General features: G+C 29.3%; 1 long non-coding RNA gene across 1 annotated transcript; it reads right to left on the bottom strand.

Annotated features, from left to right (window-relative positions):
• On the bottom strand, positions 4,436–5,995 carry LOC110269109. The gene is made up of 2 exons (XR_002358203.1): positions 5,666–5,995; positions 4,436–4,743 (listed from the first exon to the last, which is right to left on the bottom strand). It is a non-coding gene; the product is annotated as an uncharacterized LOC110269109 (long non-coding RNA).

Raw genomic sequence — 7,271 nt, 5'->3', positions numbered from 1 at the left:
ATTTTAATGATTTTAATGGAAAGAATATAATATTATTAAAATGTATAAATTATATGTGAACGTTCTTTTTTTTTTTAAGTGAAGACTAATTGTGCATAATAGTATTATGCATAAACAATTAACACATATATAACACATTTTCAGTATTGAAGTTTTCGTACCAACTTGAATTAGTTGAGTAGTTAACTTATTCATCCACTTAAGTAAGTATTGAGAGTTTAAATCCTATCTTATATATGCAACAACCCATTAGCTAACGACAAACTCTTAAATGGAGCTCAAATCTGCAATGGATTATCCGCGACAAATTAGGTCTTAATTTATCGAGTTGGGAGATACTTTGGACAAAAAAATATATATATACTAAAGTTCTTAACTCTTCATTCTTATGTCAGAATATATTATAAATTATTATATTTTATAATGTTGTATACTACTAGAACCAAAATTCAAAGTAGTATTAATCACATCAAGTACAAGATGCATTTATTTTTTAGAAAACAAAACTCACAAAAAAACCTATTAAATACTTACCATTAATAAAGTACTAAGTGCACTCATCATTTTTAAAATTTTCTATCCATCTCTGAATTGGATCTTCATTCATAGCTTTAGTCAGAAACTAAAAAAAATGATTTATATCTTTAGTCCTTTGTTCTATGCATTTTTTATATGCATCTTCATCCCCACGACATCGCTCCCTGCACCATTCTATACACTGATTTAGGCTTTTGCACAACTTTTTGCATTCATATAATCTATTTCTTGATTTTCTTGTTGATGTGTCATAGGCTTCATTGCATTTTCTATGACATGTGTCAAGATTGTAGGCATCATCAACACTTGGAACCCACGCTTTTTCATTATCACGAATAAAGCCGTCGAATTCAACATTACCATAACAAACAATTGTTCCAATTATCAATATTACTAGTACATAAAGCACATCATATTTTGTCATATCTCTCTCTCTCTTTGTAATTACAAATTCATGATAAATAAAACTAGGCTATATATAAACCTAAAATTATTCTTAATATTATTATATGCAATATGATTCTCGAATTAATTATTAGAATATTCCATCACTAGTTTGTGTCCCTTCCTTATTTTAAGAGTAATAACTTGCCAATATAAGTAAAATAAAAAATCTTCACTCTAGTAAAATATTATCTTAAAATTCTTTATTATTATTTTGATTTTGTTTAACTCCTCCTTGAATTTAATAAAGGGTCATCAAATTACTTGACCCAAAATATAGTAAAAAAAGATTGCAAAAAAAAATTGAAAATATAATATCAATGTTGAGTATCTTATAAAAATTAGAATAAAGAAAAACTTACTATTGTTGAAAGAATAGGTTGATGTATTAGAAAAGAAGATTGAACAAGAATGGCATTGAAATTAAAAGACAGGATGCTTGAAATGCGTAATGTGTTTTTTCTTGCTAGGATTTGTGTTTCTTTTATCTTAAATTATTTGTTTATGCAAAAATAATGTCTAAGTGTTTGAACAAGTAATGAATGATGAAGTTATAAATGATGCAATACGTTTCATAGAAATAAATTCAAATTAGAGATACTTAAGCTAGAATACCATAATAGCATTTCATAGAACTAAAATTTTAAACATTTGGATACTTCAACCAAAGTAGTGATAAATAGCTAGTCTTTTAAGTGTTTGTTAGCACTGATACATATTCCAGAAAAAGGTGCATTTAAATGGTACAAACAACAAAATATCACCAAATAATAATATATGTTGTACTATTTTACTATTTGGAGTATTTCTCAAATTTCTGACATTGTAATAAAAACTGGAACTCATCATTGGCTCCTTTGGCCACAAATTAAACCATGGCAAAAGAAATATTTGCAAAAATACTTTGATGCTTAAGTTTGTCTTTATGTTTGTGTTCACTTTTATTAGATTTGGCCTTTTTGTCTTGTTTCCTTTTGTAGGGAGTTTTTATTCTCCTTATTGGAGTAACGACGTTATTCCTTAATGTACATCGTGATTTTATTCACTTTTTCTTGAGTTTGGACAACACTTACGATGAAGCTATATATATGTGTGTGCAAGAGAATTATGTTATATAATCATAGCACTGGTGATTACAAGTACTGATCGACTGAAACCAATAAGCTTGTGATTAATAATAAAAATTATGGTTTAATTACTCTATTGGTTTCTATATGTTGAGTTTAGTGAACTAAATTATGATTAAAATAATGACTAAATATTATTGAGTTAAATTGGTTGTATGATATATCTTGTTTAGTGTGCAGATAGAAATTGAAACTAATCACACTAGCCCAAGAAGAATGAAACATTAGTCCACACACATACACATTCTGGTCCAATATGGATTCAGCAAAGCAATCATTCTTGATCCAAAAGTTGAGTTGCTGAACCTTAAGAAAGAAAGAAAGAAATGAGCCCAAATCCATCACAAGTCCATTCGGTGGTCCAACACCCAAAACCATACAATTCACTTAGTCACTATCTAAGTATTCAAAATTCAATTTGGTTAAATAATTTCACTTCAAATCCACCGAAAGAAAACTCTCTCTTCATTTTCTTTCTTATCACATCAACTCTGAAACAAGAAAGAAGAAAGAAGAAAGATCTAAAACTAGGGCAAAAAGAATAACCAAAAGCTTGCTTTCATTTTCAAGTAAGAAGGGAAAGTATAAGGGCTACAACAAAGGGAAGATCTCAATGCAACAAAAGATCACAAAAAGGTGGTTTTTTCATTTGTGCTTCAACGAGAAACCTTGAAGAAATCTTCTAAGTCTCAAGCATCCTTCAAGAAACAATGAAGACAGCGAAGTCAAAGGTGCTCAGTGGTTCATCAACGATAAAAAATCAAACTTGTGGCCAAAGCAAGAATACACAGCCTAGATTCAAGAAGTTTGAAGAAAAAGGATAAAAGAGAATAGTAAGGTTGCATGTCATTGCTTCAGCCTTCTCTCTCTCCTCTGACCACGTCGCTGCTAGTTCTGATGTTGGAGAAGAAGACAACCCAAGTGTTGGACTTGGTTCAAACTTTTGAAGCTTCACTCCTCTATAATAGGGGTGAATGGCCAAGGATTGAGCAAGAGAGAAATAACACTTGCTTCGGTTTCCATAACTCCCTGAACTGTTCTTTTTCTTCTCCTCCATCGTTTTTATTGAGTATTTTTTTTCTCAATTTAGCCTGTCTGAGTTTCATTAGAAAAAGGTAAATATGGTGAGGTTTGTAAGAAAAAGCCAATGAGTGGAAAAAGGCAGCGAGCTAGACTTGGAGAAAAAGCCATAGTTATCTCAAAAATTCTTTGTAAGTCTTTTTGTTTTATGTCATGATCCTGAGAGGATTCCCTTGTAAGTTGGGTTAGCACTTTACTGTTGAAAGTTAGGGTGAGTCCTAGTCAAGTTTAGGTTGGGGTTAGAATCTGGACTTGTCCCAAAGAGGATTGTGTAGATCCTAGGGAGAATTGGTGATTGTAATCTGTTGAAAAAGATAGTGAAATTCCATCATTGTTGTGATGGAGACTGGATATAGGCTACATTGCACTAAGTAGCCAAACCAAGATACATCAGTGTGTCTCTCTCTACTCTATCAATAGTTTCTAACTCTGCTATGTTTAGGAGACAAAAGTAAATTATCTTCTGATTACTCTACTAAGCCTCACGCGCTCTATACAACACTCCCTGCAAGAAACATTGTTCTGTATCGTACTGTATCAGGAGACAGAATCAAAATATCTCCTGTACTCTCTCAACGGAAAGCAAGGTTAAAAGAAAAGAAAAAAGAGGCAAAGATTCAACCCCCTTCTCTTAGCCACTGATTACTATCACTATAGTTTCACCAAATTTTCAATTAAGTTCATATATATTTTTTTCTTTTCAATTGGATCCTTGCATTGCTTTTAATTTTATAATTAGACCATTTTCATGTAAAAACCATTAAAATTAACAGAATATTTCTCCTAAAATACATGCAGTCAAAAATCTAGTTAGATTTTTTTATTATGAATACCTTCAATTTGTGAAAAAATATTCAGTTAAATCTAACATTTTTTACATTAGGAATGACCTAATTATAAAATTAAAAGCAGTATAAGGATCCAATTGAAAGAAAAAAAAGAATAGGGATCTAATTGAAAATTTGGTGAAACTATAGGGACCAACAGAGTAATTAAACTTAAAAATAAAGATGTTTCCCGTAATACGTTTCTTTTATTTAACCATTTATTATCAAGAGTTTAATTTTGATGCACGGACAGTGTAAAGTATTTCACACAGTCGTACAAACATATCCGTTCTTTTAGATGATCATTCACGAGATCAATATGAAAGATAGTTATTTTTACTAATGTCGTGTTACATAATTAGATGCATGCATAAAACTACTTTACACTAATAGTGCATCAAAATTAAATTCTACTATCAAAAAGTCAAATGTATTAACTGAAATACATGATGCAATTTTTTGCCCAATATTTATGAAGACGCTTGAATCTAAATGGGAGAGAAACAAAATTACATTAAATTCTTAAAATCCATACAAAGCTGAGTATACTACGTTTCATAAGACTTAAAACACTAAACCATTAATAAGAATTAAGCCAACACGCCAAGTGAACAAAATGAGATACTCCATAAACCCAGCGGCGGACTTTGGTGGAACAGGATGGATGGACATGTCCGTTTGCCAACTCTAACATCAGCTTATCCTCGTCCCCTTATGGCTTCCTTCCTCTAATACAATAAAATGTAGAAACCAAAATAACTCTTAACTATCCATTTCTTATACTATTAGGGCTAACATTACAAGTAATATTATAATTGATAAAAATATAACCATTTATGTTGTCTTTTCCTATCCGTTTAAGTTTTTAAAAGAAGTGATTTCATTATATAGTATCAGAATTTTATGTTCAAAAAATTTACAATTCGATATTTGGTGAATTCCAAAAGAAAAAAAAATAGTACAAGACAAAAAAAATGCCTATGCAAAAATTAAAGAACCCAAAAGAGTCTCTTACTCGAAAAAAAATGTTAAAGATATAATCATTCATATTGCCTTATCCTAAGTCTTATCAGTTTAAGCTTTTGGAAAAGAATAATATCATACCAATAATAATTCGTTTAGTTTTATTATGATACTTTTTCTCCTAAAAATTTAAACTAATCATAAGATGAGATACATGAAATCAATGATAAAATTTTGATATTATGTCATGATATTACTTTTTTCAAAAACTTAAATCAAGACATAGTATAAATATTTTTAAGTGTTTTTCATAATTTTTTTTTTCATTTATCACATAAAAAAACCCTAAACGAACTAATATAATATAACTTAGACTTTATTATTAGAAATTCTACTAATTCCACTTGATCTAATTGAAATCCTGTAAAGAGAGGAGAGGTCTCCCAAGGTGTAATTTTTATACCTAGACTAAAATTTTAGACTACTATCTAAAAAAATCAAAATAATTACCACCTTAACCAAATTGCACGCTAATATTCCTCACATCAAAAACGTAAAAAAATATATTAAATACTTACCATTTATAAAGTACTATATTATTTGATAATAAATGAAGAAACAAACTCACAAACATAAACAAAATAAAGTATATTAAATACTTTTAATAATGTAGTAAGCGAGGTGCACCTTATTTTTAATATGTTTCTCCTCCCAAATACTCTCCCTAAGTTTTTCCTCTAACTCTCTGCACATTCGTCTGCATCTTTTCCATCTATTGTTTGATTTTAATGACGAGAATTTGTCATAGATTTGGTCACATTTTTTGTAACAGACATCTAGCTCTAGAGATGAGCGATCTTTAATAGATGGATACCACGGTTCTTCACCGTCACTAATAAAGCTATCAAATTCAGCAATAACAGAATAGATAATTGTTCCAATTATCATTATTATTATTAGGTAAAGCACACCTAATTTACTCATTTCTCTTCACATTTACAAATTCATGATAAATCAAACTAGGCTTTATATAAACCTAAAATATTTCTTAATATTATTAACATTATTATATGCAGTGTGATTCTCGAATTAATTATTGGAATATTCCATGACTAATTTGTGTCCCTTCCTTATTCTAAGAGTAGTAAATTGCCAATGTAAACAAAATAAAAAATCTTTATTCTAGTAATTAGTAGAATATTGTTATTGTCATAGAATACTTTGTTATTTCAATTTTGATCAACTCCTTGAATTCAATGAAGGGTCATCAAATTACTTCACACAAAATATAGCCGAAAAGATTGCAAAAAATATAAAAAGTTAAAAATGTAATATCAATGTTGAGTATAAATGTATAATGTATAACAGTAAGATTAAAGAAAAACATGTTTTTTAATTATTTAGATATCTTTTGTCCTTAACAATATTCTCAAGCACTTTCAAGAATACACGTTACATATTTATTCATTTTATTTATAGTTTTTATATTTTAAAATTTTCAATATAAATAGTATTCTTCCAATAAAATTTAATATTTCTCCCCCACGGTCATATTAAACAACCAACTAAGCAAATATGTAATGAAACATGTTCTAAACTTTAAATCTCTAGGCAGCTATATACTCATCTGAAAATGTTTTCATTTGAATTGAAGATGATAATTGATAATCATTGTTTACTAATTTTTATGTTTCACCATCGAAGATAACTTTTTGTTCATGATTTAAATTCCAGAACAAAAAAATCTCTCATGAGTACCAGTCAAAGAAGTGCATCAAATAAAGAACGAAAATTGGGATGCAAAAGAAGCAAAAAGTTTGATAAATGTAAAGTACAACGTGAAACTTAATTTTGCATAAATATTAATCAAATACAACAACACTTTACAGAATTTCAAAGTACTTAACTATGTCATTAGTCTTTAAAGAATTTCAAAGACTTAATTAAAAAAGTGCAGAAAATAAAATGGTGGAAGAAACTCTAAACAAAATACAACCTAGAATAATGCACATGAATTTGTGGGGATGAGTGTGTGTTTAAATGTATTTCTAAACGTAAGATTCCAACCTTTTGTTAGTCTTGCATCCTCTTATTTATAGATTCTTTCGACCAATGATCCCCTGGCACGTGCCAATGGTTGCCTCTGATCAAAAAAACTGCTCTCGCTAATTATCTTGCTTGACTATTGAAATTTGAATCTCTTTGATCACAATCATGTACCCACTTTGATATGCGTTTATTATCTAATATCTTCTATCCCTTTGACTCCACCAACCTTCTCAAAATGTGCCTA

Source organism: Arachis ipaensis, chromosome B02, assembly GCF_000816755.2.
Source record: "Arachis ipaensis cultivar K30076 chromosome B02, Araip1.1, whole genome shotgun sequence".
NCBI lineage: Eukaryota > Viridiplantae > Streptophyta > Magnoliopsida > Fabales > Fabaceae > Arachis > Arachis ipaensis.
The sequence above is the reverse complement of the archived record's forward strand: the minus strand, read 5'-3'. Positions and strand labels throughout refer to the sequence as shown.